Raw genomic sequence first — 18,526 nt, 5'->3', positions numbered from 1 at the left:
CATAATTTAGAAGAAATAGATCATCTAAAGAGTACTCTTTCAAACTAATTAGATTAAAAACTTAAAACCTTCCAACAAAGAAAACTCTAAGCACAGATGGTTTGATGAATGCCATTAAATATTTAACAAAGATCTAATACCAATTCATAATCTCTTTCAGAAAACAGAAGAGGTAGACAGATTCCATAACTCCTTTTATGAGGTCAGCATTACTCTAGTGCCCAAACCAGAAAAAGACACTACAAGAAACAAAAATTACTGGTCAATATCCTTCATGAACAAACAGTTCTCAACAATGTATCAACATTGTTGACCGAACAATGAACTCAGTGATATATGAAAGGGATATTCCATCACCATCAAGTGTGGTTTATTTTAGAGATGCAAAGTTGGTTCAACTTTGAAAAATCAATCAGTGTAATTCGTTAAAGTAACAGATTGAAGCTACCTTTGGACCATAAAGAAGGCTGAACAAAGAATACCGAAGAATTGATGCTTTTGAACTGTGGTTCTGGAGAAGACTCTTGAGAGTCCCTTGGACAACAAGAAGATCAATCTAGTCAATTCTGAAGGAGATCAATCCTGAATAGTCATTGGAAGGACTGTTGCTGAAACTGAAACTCTGATACTTTGGCCACCTGATGCAAAGAGCTTGCCCATTGGAAAAGACCCTGATGCTGCGAAAGATTGAGGGCAAGAGGAGAAAGGGGAGACAGAGGATGAGATGGTTGAATAGCACTATCAACTCAATGGACATGATTCTGAGCAAACTCTGGGAGATAGAGAAGGACAGGAAGCCTGGTGTGTTGCAGTCCATGAGGTCGCAAAGAGCCAGATGTGACTTAGCGACTGACCAACAACAACAGACTGAAGAAGGAAAAATCATATGATTATTTCAATAAATGCCAAAAAGCTTATGATGAAATTCAACACTAATTCATGATAACTTTCAGCAAACCAAGAATAGAAGAAAAATTCCTTAACCTGGTAAACAGCATCTACAAAAAAAAACTGTAATAAGCATCATACTTAATAGTGAAAGACTGAGACTAGAAGACTTCTCCAATCATTCCTGCTTAACATTGTGTAAAGACACACAAGTTGGAAACCAAGAAATAAAAACTGTCTCTATTAGGAAACAACATGGTTACTTATATTGAAAAAAATTTTTAATGGACAAAGAAACCCCTCCCAGAACTAATAAGTGAGTTTAGAAAAGTCTAAGCATAAAAAGCCAATATACTAAAAAAAAAAAAAAGCCAATACACTAAAATCAATTGCATTTATGTACAGTAACAATGAATAACTGGAATTTTAAATTAAAAAATCCCAGATCATTTTTGTTGCTGTTCACTCAGTGACGTCTGACTCTTTGTAACTCCATGGACTGCAGCATGCCAGGCTTCCATCTGGCATCTCCATCACCATAATCATTTACAATAACATAAAAAGCCTCAACAAATACTTACTTATAAACTGAAAAATTAAAAAAAAGCATCTTCCAGATCTGTATGAGAGTGTTTCAAATGAGACGTAGAATGGTGGAGAGATATACTGTGTTCGTAGTCCTAAAGTTTCATTATTGTTAAGAGGTAAATTCTCTTTGAATTAATCTATGCATTCAACACAACCTTAATCTAAATACCAGCGGGCTTTTTTGGTGGATCTCTACAAGCAGATTCTAAAATTTATAAGGAAAGACAAAGGAACAAGAATAGCCATTTTTCTTTGTCTTTGACAAAGAAGGACCAGTTGTGAGGACTATTGGACTCAGACATTATCCAAGTTTAAGACCTAATATAAAACTGTAGAACCAAGATAATGTGGTATTGGTGAAATAATAGCCACAAAGATCAATGGAACAAAACAGAGAGTTCAGAAACACAAATACAGTCAACTGATCTTTGATAAAAGTGCAAAGGCAGCTTAATGGAGGGAGGACAGTCTTTTGAACAAATGCTGTTAAAACAATTCTATGTCCACATACATACATACATACATACAACCTTGACTTATAGCTCACACCTTGTACAAAGATTAACTAAAAATACATCATCGACCTAAATGTAAAACGTAAAATTTCTATGAGAAAACACAGAAAAAAAATCTCTGTAACCTTGGGTTAGGCAAAGAGTATCTACGTGTAACACTAAAAGGATGATATGTTTAAAAATGGATAATCTGAGTTTTGTTAAAAGTAAAAACATTTGCTGTCCAAAGACACTGTCAAGAGAATGAAAAGCTACAAACTGGGAGAAAATATTTGAAAAGCACATCTCAACAGAAGATCTGTAATCAGAATGCACAGAGAGCTCTCAAAGGCTAACAATAAGAAATTACTACTACCATTATTACTACTAAAATAAATCAACCCCAAATGAGCAGATTTGAAGAGACATTTCACCAGTGAAGATATGTGGAAGTGAAAGTAGCTCAGTCGTGTCCGACTCTTCGCGACCCCATGGACTATACAGTCCATGGAATTCTCCAGGCCAGAAACAGTGGCGTGGTTAGCTATTCCCTTCTCCAGGGGATCTTCCCAACCCAGAAATCGAAACTAGGTCTCCTACATTGCAGGCAGATTCTTTACCAGCTGAGCCACAAGGGAAGCCAGAGAATACTGAAGTGGGTAGCCTATCCCTTAAGATATACAGATGGCCATAAACACATGAAATCATGCTCAACATCACAAGTCATTAGGGAAATGCAGGAGCTTCTCACAGCAGCGGTTTCTCTTGTGGCTGAGCACAGGCTCTGGGTGGATGGAATTCAGCAGGTGTGGGATGTAGGCACAGCAGTTGTGGCTCATGGGCTCTAGAACACAGGCTCAGTAGTTGTGGCACATGGGCTTAGTTGTCCTACAGCATGTGGGATCTTCCTGGACCAAGGTTTGAACCCATGTCCCATATATTGGCAGGCAGATTTTTAACCCCTGGGCCACCTGGGAAGCCCTCCAGGTTTGGGTTCCAATCTACCATTCACATCGACTAACTTTCTGAAGAGCTGAATGCCTAAGCTAAAGTGTCTGAACAAGTGAAAATCTAGCCTATCTTTGGACTTTGGTTTCTTCCCTCGTTGGAGTTACCAGCTTTCCTATTCATGGCTGAGCTCAAAGGTTAGGTAAAAGACAGGATTCTTCAGGTTCCCAAATACTTCAAAATCAGATGCTTGCAAGTCCCACTGAGTCTCTGCCCATAACCATGGGCCAAGATGCTGGCATGAGTCCTCTGTCAAGGACTACTGTGACATGATGTGACTTACTGTTCATGGGAGGCAGGCCAGTGAGCCTCCTAACCCAGACTCAAAGGCCAAAGGGGAAGGTAGAACTTGCCTCAAGGGTTAAGTAGAGGGTTGGCTGATGGGGGCGGCGGGTGGGAGGGGGCAAGGCTCAGAGTGGTTGGAGGCAGGCAGGACAGCGGGGGAGAGCTGGAAAAGAAGTGTCCAAGGAGGCAGATGGGCAGCAGCAACCAGCAGCCTGAAGGAAGCCTCTCCTATTGCCTTTGTGTCAGGTCTCAGTACCCCAGGGCCAGAAAGACATAAACCAGGGCCAAGTGTGGGCAGGCAGCACAGGGTGGGCTGAGGTCCATCCTCACCTAGGCCAGGAGTAGGGGATGGTTTTTACAAAAGCACTTGAGGAGGAGTGGGGAGATTGCATACACACAAAGAGACACATTATATCTATGTATACTATGTAACATGTATACATATATTTATGACTTATAGATGTACATTTACATAGTAGCTGCTCAGTTAAATGGTTCTTCATGTTTATGTTTGTGTTATTGGATAGTAAGCTGATGCTGCCTTCTCCCTGTCTCTCTGGGTTGGCCATTTGTGACTTATAATTAGAGTGACTGTATCATTTATTATCCAAACTGGGATACTTTTGTCTGGGACAATTGCTAAACTGTTGGGACCATCAGTATTAAAGTCATAAACTGGGCTGTCCTAGGCAAACCAGGTGTGTTGCCACTTGTTTAGACACATCTTGTACTATGAATTTCTTGGCAGAGTATCTCGAGGGCTTTGTGGCTTTATACACAGATACTGGGGGTGTGGGAGTGCAGGATGGGGGAAGGCCTTGGTGTTCCCAGTTATCAAAGGCAGAATTTTGCCCCTTTTGTTTTGAGTTCCTTTGCCCTGGTTTCCCCGGAGGGATTTGGGGTATATGTGCATAGGTCTCTGAAGCTGAGCTGCAAGTCAGTACCGGTATCCTCATAGCTGAGCAAAGAGTGAAAGTGTGTGAATCAGGGGCCATTGTGCTTTATATGCCCCATAAGCTTGTGTAATATGTAACCTACACAACTCTTATGTGGTCACCGTGTGTGAATGCCTGGGAGAAGGTAAGGAAGGGTTGGTGTATGAAACCAGGATTGTTTGTGGGGAGCTTTAGGGCCTTCTGCAATCTGAGACTCTTAATCAGGTTTAATCTGGTCAAAGTGAATCCCTAGCTGGTTCCTAGCTCAGTGGAACCAGGGTGTAAACCTCAGGAGTGGGGGTGAGTGAAAACATAGTGGCCAGGAGGAAAGGTAAAAGGAATGAGTAGGAATTTTCAGTGGAAGGACTCAGGGTTACAGACTGTTAGGAATTTCTCATTCCTTAGCACCTGCTCATTCCCTGCCTATGCCAGCTGAGTAAGACACCAATTCAGGGAACACAGGACAGAGTCGGTTGCAAGTCCTGGATGGCCAGGAAGCTAGGGAAGCCGAATCAGGTCTCTACCTCCAGGCTTCCAGAGAGGAGGACATGATGTAAGGAGCTGGAGCATGGGCGCTGGTCTGTGGGCCCAGCACTCACCACTCTAGAGCAGGGAGGAGGGACAGAAAGCCTGGTTTCTTCTGTGATTCTATCAGGGTAAGTGAGCCCACGTCTTACTGCTGGTTCTGAATGAAGAGGAGGGACTTGTCCTTCCTTTCCATGTCCCCTTTCCATTTCCTCTTCTCTGGAAAACCCAGTTATCTTCCACTTTCTGTGTCATTTCCCACCTCTGCCCTCTAGCCACGGGGGGTGGGGAGGCAGTGTGGTATCTAGCAATAATACAGCTTTTGCAGTAGATGGTGCTGTGGCTGAGTCCCAGCTTTGTCACCAATCGTAGTGGGACTTTGGACAACTCCTGATTTTCTGTGCGGTAATAGGGGCCCCTCATGATGCTGCTGCAAGGACCACATGGTGAGGTTTAAGAGGGACAATGTCCAGGCCTGGCTCAAAGGAGGAACCCAACTAATCTTCAGAAAGGCCCAGTGTAATCTTTTTTTTTGGATCTCACAAATGTAGAATACACATTCATTCAGGTTCTGATGAGAAAACAGGAAACACCCAAGAAACAGCAGATAGTAGTGGAACATAGATACCTATGAGAGGTCAAAATGATTTCAAGCACTTTAGAAATATTCAGCAAACTAATGAACAAACACATTTTCTCATTAAAGCAAGTCCTCTGAGAAACTGGACAAGTATTCATTGTTAGTTTTGGTCGTTTTGGGATGCAACACAATTTTCAAAAATATCAGTATGTAACCAGTCCATCCTAAAGGAAATCAGTCCTGAATATTCACTGGAAGGACTGATGTTGAAGCTGCAACTCCAATACTTTGGCCACCTGATGCAAAGAACTGACTCACTGGAAAAGACCCTGATGCTGGGAAAGATTGAAGGCAGGAGGAGAAGGGGACGATAGAGGATGAGATGGTTGGATGGCATCATCAACTCAATGGACATGAGTTTGAGTAAGCTCCGGGAGTTGGTGATGGACAGGGAAGCCTGGCGTGCTGCAGTCCATGGGGTTGCAAAGAGTCAGACATGACTGAGTGACTGAACTGAACCGAACTGGACTATCCCTGTCCTGTTCTGCCTGCCCAGCGCTCCCCCAAGCTTCCCTCTCCTCCTGCTCTCCTTTCACAGCAGCTGTGAAAGTACCCCTTATCTCAAAGTTGTGCTTCCTCCCTGGTCTGAACTCCAAAGTCTATGCCTCTTTTCCAGTCTGTGCTTTTGAAACTATCCTTCCTCAGAGAGGCATTGCCAATGGATGTATAAGGCAGGGCTCATAAACCATCTGCAAAAGGCTTCATATATTTCAAATTATTGGGCAGAAATGAGTTCTTTAATAATCCCGGGAAAACCATCTGAGTCAATATTGGGAAAACCATTTGGATAAAAAAATAAAGCTGGATATTGTCTTTAATTATTTTTTTTCTTTTAAATTTAGTTGATCTTTATATGTTTTGGGGTATAACATAGTGATTCACATGTTACAATTTTAATATTACATGAAACTGAAACATTGACTTTGCATCTTACAATTTCAACATTATATTCCATTTATAGTTATTATAAAATATTGGCTATATTCCATGTGTTGTAGCTCATTTTTTTACAATAGTAGTTTTTACTTGTTATTTCCCTGTCTCTATCTTGCTTCTTCTCCCTTCCCTCTTCCCAGTGGTTACCACTGGTTTGTTCTTTATATCTATGAGTCTGTCTGAAAAATTACGTTCACTATTTTGCTTTATTTTTAAGATTCCACATATGAAAGAGCACAATGAAAAGAAATAGAGGAAAACAATAGAATAAGAAAGACTAGATATCTCTTCAAGAAAATTAGAAATACCAAGGGAGCATTTCATGCAAAGATGGGCACAATAAAGGACAGAAACAGTAAGAACCTAACAGAAACAGAAGAGATTAAGAAGAGGTTGCAAGAATACAGAGAAAATGTATCAATAAAAGGTCTTAATGACCCAGATAACCACAATAGTATGGTCATTCATCTAGAGCCAGACATCCTGGAGTGTGAAGTCAAGTGGGCCTTAGGAAGCATTATTACTAACAAAGCTAGTAGAAGTGATAAAATTCCAGCTGAGTTATTTCAAATCCTAAAAGATACATGGTATTGTTAAAGTGCTGCACTCAATATGCCAGCAAATTTGGAAAACTCAGCAGTAGCCACAGGACTGGAAAAGGTCAGTTTTCATTTCAATCCCAAAGAAGGGCAGTGTCAAAGAATGCTCAAACTACCATCCAATTGCACTCATTTCACATGCTAGCAAGGTAATTCTCAAAATCCTTCAAGGTAGGCTTCAACAGTACATTAACCAAGAACTTCCAGATATACAAGCTGTATTTAGAAAAGACACAGATCAAATTGCTAACATCTGTTGGATCATAGAAAAAGCAAGAGAATTCCAGAAAAACATCTACTTCTGCTTTATTGTTTATGCCAAAGCCTTTGACTGTGTGGATCACAACAAACTGTGGAAAATTCTTTAAGAGATGGGAATACCAGACCACTGTACCTGCCTCCTGAGAAATCTGTATCCTGGTCAAGAAACAACAGTTAGAACTGGACATGGAACAGCAGACTGGTTCCAAATAGGGAAAGGAGTATGTCAAGGTTGTATACTGTCACCCTGCTTATTTAACTTATATGCAGATTATATCATGCAAAATGCTAGGCTGGATGAATCACAAACTGGAATCAAGATTGTTGAGAGAAATATCAATAACCTCAGATGTGCAGATGATATCATCCTAATGACAGAAAGCAAAGAGGAACTAAAGAACCTCTTGATGAAGATGAAAGAGGAGAATGAAAAAGCTGACTTAAAACTCAACATTCAAAAGATGAAGATCATGGCATCTGGTCCCATCACTTCATGGCAAATAGATGGGGAAACAATGGAAACAGTGACAGACTTTATTTTCTTGGGCTCCAAAATCACTGCGGACAGTAACTGCAGCCATGAAACTAAAAGACTCTTGCTCCTTGGAAGAAAAGCTATGACAAACATTAATACATTGTATTAAAAAGCAGAGACAAAACTTTGCTTACAAAGTTCTGTTTATCCAAAGCTATGGTTTTTCCAGTTTTTCATGTATGGATGTGAGAGTTGAACCATAAAAAAGTTGAGTGCTGAAGAATAGATGCCTTTATACTGTGGTGTTGGAGAAGACTCTTGAAAGTTTCTTACATAGCAAGGAGATCAAACCTGTAAATCTTAAAGGAAATCAGCCCTAAATATTCATTGGAAAGACTGATGCTGAAGCTGCAATACTTTGACCACCTGATGTGAAGAGCCAACTTGCTGGAAAAGACCCTGATGTTGGGAAAGATTGAGGGCAGGAGGAGAAGTAGGTGACAGAGCATGAGCTGGTTGGATGGCATCACCGACTCAATGGACATGAGTTTGAGCAAGCTCCAGCAGAGAGTGAAGCACAGGGAAGACTGGCATGCTGTAGTCCATGGGGATCACAAAGAGTTGGACGCGACTTAGCGACTGAACAGCAACACTATACGAGGGCCCCCTCTTCTCCACATCCTTGACAACATTTGCTATTTGTGGTCTTTTTGATGATAGCCATTCTGGCATATATAAGGTGTTATCTCATTTTGATTTTGATTCGCATTTTTCTGTTGATTAGCAATGTTGAGTGTCTTTTTAACGTGCCTGTTACCCATCTATATGTCTTATTTGGAAAAAAAATGTCTATTTAGGCCTTCTACCCATTTTTAAATCCTAGTTCCTGTACCATACTTTTGTTTTTATTTATTTATTTTTATTCTTTGCCACACCATACCGCATGCAGGATTGTTTTTAGTTGTTTGTTTTTGATGTTGCATTGCATGAGCTGTTTGTATATTTTGGATTAACCCCCTACCAGTTAAATCATTTGCAAATATTTTATCCTATTCAGTAGGTTGTCTTTTCATGTTGTCAGTGGTTTCCCTTGCTATGAAAAACTTTCAAGTTTAAGGAGGTCTCATACCTTTGTTTTTGCTTTTGCTTTCTTTGCCTTAGGTGACAGGTCCAAAAGAATAATGCTATGATATACGTCAGAGGGTGGTCTGACTATGTTTTCTCCTAGGAGTTTTATGGTTTTTAATCTTACATTTAGGTCTTTAATCTATTATAAGTTTATTTTTGTGTATGGCATTAGAAGATGTTCTAATTTCATTCTTTTAGATATAGCTGTCTAGTTTTCCCAGCAACATTTATTGAAAAGACTATCTTTTCTCTACTAGATAGTCTTGCTTCCTTTTGTAGTGGATTAATTGACCATGAGTGAGTGGGTTTATTTCTGGGTTCTTTATTCTGTTCCCTTGATCTATGTGTCTGGTTTTGTTCCTGTACCATACTACTGTATTTACTTATTTATTTTTTGGCCACACCATACCACGTACAGGATCTTATTTCCTCAACCAGGAATCAAACCCATGCCCCTTGCAGCTGAAGCATGGGGTCTTAACCACTGGAATGCCAGGGAAGTATCTGTACCCTTCTGCTTTGATTACTGTAGCTTTTTAGTATAGTCTGAAAACAGAGACTATGATATCTCCAGCTCTCTTCTTTCTCAAGATCATTTTGTCTATTCTAGATCTCTTGTGTTTTCATACAAATTTTAAAAATCATTAGTTCTAGTTCTGTGAACAATGACATTGGTATTTTGATAAAGGTTGTAGATTGCATCGAGTAGTCATTTTAACAGTATTAATTCTTCCACTCCAAGAACTTGGTATATCTTTCCATTTGAGTGTCATCTTCAATGTCTTTTATCAGCATCTTATAGTTTTCAGAGTACAGGTCCTTTATGTCCTTAGGTATTTATTCTTAGGCATTTTATTCTTTTTGATGCAATGTAAATGGGATTGGTTCCTTAATTTCTCTTTCCAATAGTTCATTGTTGGTCTATAGAAATGCAACAGATTTTTGTATATTAATTTTGTATCCTGTAACTTTACTAAACTCATTGGTGAGCTGGAGTAGTTTTCTGATGGCATTTTCTATGTATAGTGTCATTTCACCTGCAAGTAGTGACAGTTTTACCTTTTCCTTTCCAATTTGGGTTTCTTTTTTTTTTTTTTTTTCTTCTGCTTCTTCTTGTCTTATTGCTGTGGCTAGGACTTCCAACACTACTATGAATAAAAGTGGCCAGAGTGGGAATCTTTGTTTTGTTCCTGATCTTAGAAGAAACGCTTTCAGCTTTTCACCATTGAGCATGATGTTAGCTGTGGGTTTGTCATATATGGCTTTCATTATGCTGAGGTATGTTTTCTCTATGCCCACTTTCTGGAGAATTTTTTTGTCATAAATGGATGTTGAATTTTGTCAAAAACTTTTTACTTTGCATCTACTGAGATGATCATATGATTTTTATTCTTCAGGTTTTTTATGTGGTATATTACACACACAATGATTGATTTGCAGATATTGAAAAATCCTTATGTCCTTTGGATAAAACCCCATTTGATCATGGTATGTGATCCTTTCACTGTATTGTTGGATTTGCTTTGCTAATATTTTTTTGAGGAGTTTTGCATCTATGTTCATTGGTGATATTGGCCTGTAATTTTCTTTTTTGTGGTATCTTTGTCTGGTTTTGATATCGTGGTGATTCTGACTTTGTAGAGTGAATTCAGAAGTGTTCCTTCCTCTGCATTTTTTGAAATAGTTTCAGAAGGATAGGTGTCAACTCCTCTCTAAATATTTTGTAGAATTCATCTGTGAAGTCACCTGGTCCTGTACTTTTGTTTCAAAGTTCAAAGTGAAAGTTGCTCAGTTGTTTCTGACTCTTTGCGACCCCATGGACTATACAGTTCATGGAATTTTCCAGGCCAGAATACTGGGATGGGTAGCCCATTTTCCTTCTCTAGGAGATCTTCCCAACCTAGGTATTAAACCCAGGTTTCCCGTGTTGCAGGTAGATTCTTTACCAGTTGAGCTACCAGGAAAGCTCAGGGACTTTTGTTTATTAGGAGTTTTTAAAAAAATTACTGATTCAATTTCATTACTGGTAATTGGTCTGTTCATATTTTCTATTTCTGCCTCATTCAGTCTTGGGAGATCATACATTTCTAGGAATTTTCCCTAGAATTTGTTTTTTATAGGCTGCCCATTTTACTGGCATATAGTTGTCTGTAGTAGTTGCTTATGATCCTTTGTGTTTCTATGGTGTCAGTTGTAATTTCTCTTTTTTAATTTCTGATTTTATTGATTTGAGCCCTCTTTTTATCTTGATGAATCTGGCTAAAAGTTTACCAATTTTGTTTATCTTTTCAAATAATCAACTCTTAGTTTCATTATTTCTATTTTTTTACCTTCTATTATTACCTTCTATTCCATTATTACCTTCTATTATTGTCCTTAATTCTTAAAAAAAAAAAAAAGATTATTTATTTGGCTGCTCTGGGTCTTAATTGTGCCCATGAGATCTTCAGTCTTCATTGCAGCATTCAGGATCTTTAGTTGGAGCATGTGAACTCTAAGTTGCAACTTGTGGGATCTAATTCCCTGACCAGAAATTGAACGTCCCCTGCATTGGGAGCATGAAGACTTTAGCCACTAGATCACCAGGGACATCCCTCTTAATTCTTTAATCTATATCCCTCTTAATACAATTACTTAAAGGCTAAAAATGAAATAATAAAGATATTAGAAGGAAATATGGGTGACTTTTAAATATATATATATATATATTTTTTTAATTGGAAGATAATTGCTTAACTATGTTGTGCTGGTTTCTGCTGTTCAACATCATGAATCAGCCATAAGTATAATTTACCTCCTCCCTCTTGAGCCTCCCTCCCACCAACCCCCCATCCTACGCCTCTAGCTCATCACAGAGCGCTAGGCTGAGCTACCTGTTACACAGCATACTTCCCACTAGCTATCTGTTTTACATGTAGCAGTACATATGTTTCAGTGCTGCTCTATGAATTTGTCCCACCTTCTCCTTCACTTGCTGTGACCACAAATCTGTTCTCTATGCCTACATGTCTATTCCTGACCTGCAAACGGGTTCATCAGTACTGTTTCTCTAGATTCCACATATATGCATTAATGTGTGATATTTGTTTTTCTCTGACTTACTTCACTCTGCATAACAGGCTCTAGATTCATCCAGCTGACTCAAATTCATTCCTTTTTATGGCTGAGTAATTTCCCACTGTATAAATATACCACATCTTCTTTATCCATACATCTGTTGATGAACATTTAGGTTACCTCCATGTCTTGGCTTTTGTAAATAGTGCCACTATGACCATAGCAGTGTATGTATCTTTTCAAATTATGATTTTCTCTGGATATATGCCCAGGAGTGGCATATGATAGCTATATTTTTTGTATTCTAAAGGAACCTCCATAGTGTTCTTCATAGTGACTGTACCAATTTACATTTTCAGCAAAAGTATAGGAGGGTTCCCTTTTATCCATACCCTCTCCTACACTTATTATCTGTAGCATTTTTCATGATGGCTATTCTGGCAGGTGTGAGATGATACCTCACTGTAGTTTTTATCTGCATTTCTTTAATAATTAAAGATGTTGAGCATCTTTTTATGTGATTTTGGCCATCTGTATGTCTTCTTTGGAGAAATGTTTGTTTAGATCTTTTCCCCACGAGTGTATGTATATTTTGGAAATTAATTGCTTGTTGGTCATATCATTTGCAAATAGTTTTCTCCCATTTCGTGTGTTGTATTTTCATTTTGTTTGTGATTTCCACTGCTGTGCAAAAGCTTGTAAGTTTAAATAGGTCCCAATTGTTTATTTTTGTTTTTATTTTCATTATTCTGGGAGGTAGATCCAAAAAGATATTGCTGCCTTTTATGTCAAAAAGTGTTCTACCTAGTTTTCCTCTAAGAGTTTTATAGCATCTGCTCTTACATTTAGGTCTTTAATTCATTTTGAGTTTATTTTTGTGTATGGTGTTAAAGAATGCTCTAATTTCATTCTTTTAGATGTAAATTGTTCAGTTTTTCTAGCACCACTTATTGAAGTGACTCTCTTTTCTCCATTATATTTTCTTGCTTCCTCTGTCATAGATTAAATGACTGCAGGTGTGTGGGTTTATTTCTGTGATTTCAATCCTGTTCCGTTGATCTATAAGTCTGTCTTAGTGCCAGTACCACACTGTTTTGATTATGACCATGTTGTGGTATAGTCTGAAGTCAGGAAGCCTGATTCCTCCAGCTCTGTTTTTCTTTCTTAAGTTGCTTTGACTATTCAGAGTCATTTGTGTTACCATACAAATTTTAAGATTCTTTTCTACATCTGCAAAAAGCACCTTTGGTAATTTCACAGGGATTACATGGAGTCTGTAGATTGCCTTGAGTAGTATAGTTATTTTGACAATATTAATTTTTCCAGTCCAAGAACATGGTATATTTTTCCATCTGTTTTTGTCATCTTCAATTTCTTTCATCAGCATCTTATGGTTTTCAGAGTGTAGGTCTTTTGTCTTCTTAGGTAGTTTTATTTCTCAGTATTTGATTTATTTGATAGGATGGTAACCATTGATTCTTGTTTAAGATAGTTATTTATCTGCTGAGACTTACATATTTTCATCATGTAGCATAGTGAAATTGCTTCTTTAAAATAATTAACAATTTCAACATTTGTTTTGAGATTGCTTTTTGTTTGTTGCCTTTTCTCTTTTTATAATGGGTTATGTTTTCCTGTTTCTTCATTGTCAAGAAATTTTCAGTTGTGCCCCAGATTTGGTGATCATTATGTTGTGGAAACTGGATTTGTTGTATTACCAAAAAGTCTTAAATTTTTGCTATTGAAAATAGCTAACTTTGTTGGACTCAAACTGTAAACTCTGTATTTTGGGGGAACATCTCAGTCCAGTTGTCTTGTCCCTAGTTGGGATATTTGAAATCTGTCCTATATGTGGGTAATTAGTGATCAAGCAGAAAATTTGGCAGAGTTTACACATGAAAGTTGAAATTTCTTCCCTTTGTCTCTCTCCTTTGCAGGATTCTCCCTCACTCTTCAGCAGCTATGGTTGCCACAAATTCTGTTCCCTGATCCTTCAGATCAGAAAGACTGTGGATTTTCTGTCAGTTTAAGCCACCTGTCAGGATACCGATGGCAGCTTGCTTTCAGGCTAAGCCATAAAATCAGAAGACTCATCTCATATGATTTCCTTCTTCAAAGTATCACTTTCCATTTAGAATCTGCCTGCTTTTGTATATTCTCCAAGACCTTGAGGTATTTTTTTTTAATGTATTATGTATATTTTTGGTTCAGAGTTTATAGTTGTAATCTTTAGTAAAGTTGGTACAGTGAGACCTTACATCCTACCAGAAGTGAGACTCAGTTCAGAAACTGAATTCTTAACCATTGAGATGTGTTGACTATAAAGTAGCAAAATGCTATTCTGGCCTCATCCAACGTTCTATAAAGAGTCATTGCTCTGAGAAGTGTCTTGAATTGTGGATTTTCAGATACTATATAAGACTGGTTATGTCGTTTGAAGAGGAGGAATTTTTGGCAGTGCTTTTCAAATTGCAATTGTAGTCCACTTATAATCTAGTCCACTTACACACAAGGGCCTTTTTTTTTTTTTTAAATGAAAAGAATGTAATGATGATATACACAAACAGAAGGTACTGACTCATCTTAGCTAAGCCGTCCCCTGAGAGTGATTCACTGTGTCTTAAGAGACTGGGGGAAATGGCCAAGTGGATGCACCATCTGCTAATGCTTCATCCTGACTTGGTTAGATTTAGAGCAAATTGATTCTAATTTGGGAAAGGCATGAACTTGATGTTCCAGGTCACTAGGAGTCTTCTGGTCACTTTTATTGACCATCAAGATAAATAGGATGTGACTAGAAATGAGCAAACAAATGCAATTGTACTAAGTCATTCAGTCATGTAGGGTAGGTATGGGGTGGAAGGGGAAGAGAGGTATTAGGACCATGTGGGGAGAGGCTAGAGGCATCAGGAACTGCTGGGCTCTGCTTAGTCACCTCCTGTCCTTCCTTGGAAAAATGAGGTGGGGTGGCATGTTTCCTGGGAAGGATCTGAGTCTCAAAGAACAGTGTCATCATTTGTTATAGCTTTGATTCTCTGTGACTCCCATTTCCCCTCTATAAAACCATGATCATGAATTAGATGTCCTTGAAGAAACTTTTTGTTTCCATGAATCAGTAAGGAGGGGCCTCCTCTCCTTATGGGCACTCACCAGAGAGGGAATTATGGGAACAAAAGTCAAGGCAGGAGAATTTAGGAACAGAAGGAGTGGACGCTGGAGGGGAGGTGCTAGGGCCATCGTCATCCTCATTTCCATCATAGAGCTGAGGGTGGAAGTGGGTGAGACCTGGAACCCCACAGTGAGGGTGAGAGAGCCCAGCTCTGTCTGCTGTGGACACTGTCCTCATCTCCCAGGAGAGCTTTGCAGGGCACGAATGCTAAAGTCCTCCCCTGGTGACCAAACCTGAAAAAGCCCCCAATTCCTTTCACTGGGCTAAGCTTGGTTTCAGTTACCAATAGCAACCTTGGGAGGAGAATGCGTGGTCCTTCTCACTTATCTCCTGGAGATGGGACTCTGGGGGGATTAAAACAATCAGAGAGGGAGACAAGGAAGGGAGTTAAAGTAGGGGAGTAAAACCGAAAGAGGAGATAGAGGGTGTGTAGAAAACTGTCACCAGTTCTAAGTTGCAGATTTCTCTTAACTTAGTGGCCCCTTTTCCCCTAGTATCACTCCCCCCCTCCCCCCCCACATTTGGGTAGGTCTTCTGCTGGCAGTCTCCTCTCATTAACCATCAAGTTTATTTATTTATTTATTTATTTTTGGTTGTGCTGTGTCTTCATTTCTGTGCACAGGCTTTCTCTGTTTGCAGTGAGCAGGGGCTACTCTCTAACTGCAGTGCAAGGGTTTTTTTTTTTTTTTTTTTTAATTGCAGTGGCCTCTCATTGCGGAGCATGTGCTCTAAGCTGTGTGGGCTTCAGTAGTTATGGTTCATGGGCTTAGTTGCCCCGCAGCATGTGGGATCTTCCCAGACCGGGGATTGAACTGGTGTCCTCTGCATTGCAAGGCAGATTCTTAACCACTAGACCAACAGGGAAATCCAACTGTCAAGTTTTTATTCACCAGCAACCTCCGTCCATTTTAAAAAAAGCAAGAGGAGGATGCTTTGGTTAATTCATTTCTTAAAATTTTAAAATTTAAAATTTTCGCCTGTCTGATTTCCCCACAATTTCCTCTCCTTCCAAGCAGCTCTCAACACTCTCTCTTCTGAGAGGCTCTCCTTCATCAGAGCAGTGGACTTTCTCTGAAAGTGTTTGGTCTCAGCTTGCTGATGCTCCCGTGCACAGCCTGAGACCTCCTTGCCCGGGGACGTGAGACGTCCCTACCTGATTCCCGGATGGCATGAGGGGCACAGCTCTCTCCCAGGTGAAAAAGGAAGTACAGGAGGGTGGAGTGTCAAGATCTGAGGGTGAGGGGCTTGTATTTGTCCAGAAGACTTCCAGTGACAAAGTGTGGCTACTGCTCAATGAAATAAATGTCTTACCAGCTTTCATTTTCATCTTTAAATATTATTTTTTCCTCCCCAGTCATCAGGATGCTGCATGCCCACTGCAGAAATTATGAAAAGTAGAGAAAATGATAAAGAGATTGAAGAAGATCATCCGTAAATGTACTATCTACTGGGAATGCTTTGAGATGTTCTCTTTTAGTTTTTATTTTTACCTCCATTTTTTCTTTATGTGTTGTATTGTTCAGTCACTAAGTTGCATTCTGACTCTTTGTGACCCCATGGACTGCAGCATGCCAGGCTTCCCTGTCCTTCACTGTTTTCTGGAGTTTGCTCAAACTCATGTCCGTTGAATCGGTGATGCCATCCAACCAGCTCATCGTTTGTTGCTCCTTCTTCAGCCCTCAATCTTGCCCAGCATCAGAGTCAGTTCTTTGCATCAGGTGGCCAAAGTATTGGAGTTTCAGCTTCAGCATCAGTCTTTCCAATGAATATTCAGGGTTGATTTTCTTTAGGATTGACTGGTTTCATCTCCTTGCTGTTTAAGAGACTCTCAAGAATCTTCTCCAGCACCATAGTTTGAAAGTATCAATTCTTTGGCATTCAGCCTTCTTTATGGTCCAACTTTCACATTCTGTACTTGACTACTGGAAAAACCACTAGCTTTGACCAGACAGACCTTTGTTGGCAAAGTGACATCTCTGCTTTTTAATATGCTGTCTAGGTTCATCACAGATTTTCTTCCAGCGAGCAAGCATCTTTTAATTTCATGGTTGCAGTGGTGTACAATCCCTTGGGACAGATTCTCAGGATTAGGATGACCAGAAGGGTCAGTTTCCCTTAATCCTAGGCAGGCTGAGCCTTTCCCAAGCTTCCTTCCTTCTGCACCATTACAAGCTTCAGGTCCATTCTTAAGTCATATACTGTATTGCAACTCATTACTTTCCCAAAGTTCATACCAGGTCACAGATCCACTAGCACTTGGAAATCTGGGTTATTTTGACAGGTCATTTGCAACCTAGAAAAACCCTTATGTTTCTTTGATCACCAGGCAAGTCACACATCCTGATCTACTCATCATGGCCAGCCTCCCGAGACTGTCCCCAAATAATGACAATGTTAGCTGTCACAAGGGAGTCAACAACTCTTTAGCAAGTGCCAACTTTGTTCTGAGTGTTTTGTATTTATCATTAAGTCCTCACAACAACCCTGAGAGGTAGCAAGAGTCCCATTTTACAGATGAAGAAGCAGAGGCTCAGAGAAGTTAAGGAATGCATACAGGCACACGGTAGTGAGAGACAGAGGGAAGCATGCCCTCTGGCCCGTAACACCCACGCTCATGACTCACACCATGGGACATCAAAGAAATGCAGGGTGGAAAGCTGAAAGTGAAAAGTGAAGTCGCTCCGTCGTGTCCAACTTTTTGTGACCCCGTGGACTGCAGCCCGCCAGGCTCCTCCATCCCTGGCATTTTCCAGGCAAGAATACTGGAGTGGGTTGCCATTCCCTTCTCCAGTTGAATGCTGAGGCTGGGCTTTCTAAGGGTTTGGGAGCAGGGGTGAGCATAGAGTGGAGTTGGTTTGATATGGGTTTCCCAAGTGATTTTGACCTCACCACCTGAGTTACTTGGCTTGGGATCAATGCCAGTAGATTGCTAAGGAGTTTCTGCTCAAGGCTATGTCCCTGAAAGTACTGATCTTAATCAAAGTTCTTCCCCTCCCACCCCACAGCTTTATTGAGATACAATTGACATATAGGATGGTGTAAGTTTAAGGTGTACAACGTAGTAATTTTATATGCGTATACTGAAAAATGATTACCACAATCAGGTTGATTAGCGTATCCATCAACTCATAGTCACAACTTTTCTCGTGTCTGTACTTTTAAAATCTACTCTTAGCAGCCTTCAAGTATACAATACAATATTATTAACTGTGGTCACCAGGCTGCACACTATATCCCCATGACTTATTTATCTTATTACCAGAAGTTTGTATCCTTGGACCACCTTCACCCATTTCCCCCAGTCATTCGTGGCAGCCACCAATCTCCTTTTTGTTCTTATAAGTTTTGTTTATTAAGATTCCACATGTGAGTGAGAACATACAGTGTTTTTCTTTGTTTGACTTGTTTCACTTAGTATAATGCCCTCAAGATTCACCCATGTTGTCAAAAATGGCAGGATTTCCTTCTTTTTTATGGTCAAATAATTCATTGTGTACATACCCCACATTTTCTTTTTTGACTCATCTGTTGATAGACA

The sequence above is a fragment of the Cervus canadensis genome, chromosome 23, assembly GCF_019320065.1.
Source record: "Cervus canadensis isolate Bull #8, Minnesota chromosome 23, ASM1932006v1, whole genome shotgun sequence".
Lineage (NCBI taxonomy): Eukaryota > Metazoa > Chordata > Mammalia > Artiodactyla > Cervidae > Cervus > Cervus canadensis.
The sequence above is the reverse complement of the archived record's forward strand: the minus strand, read 5'-3'. Positions refer to the sequence as shown.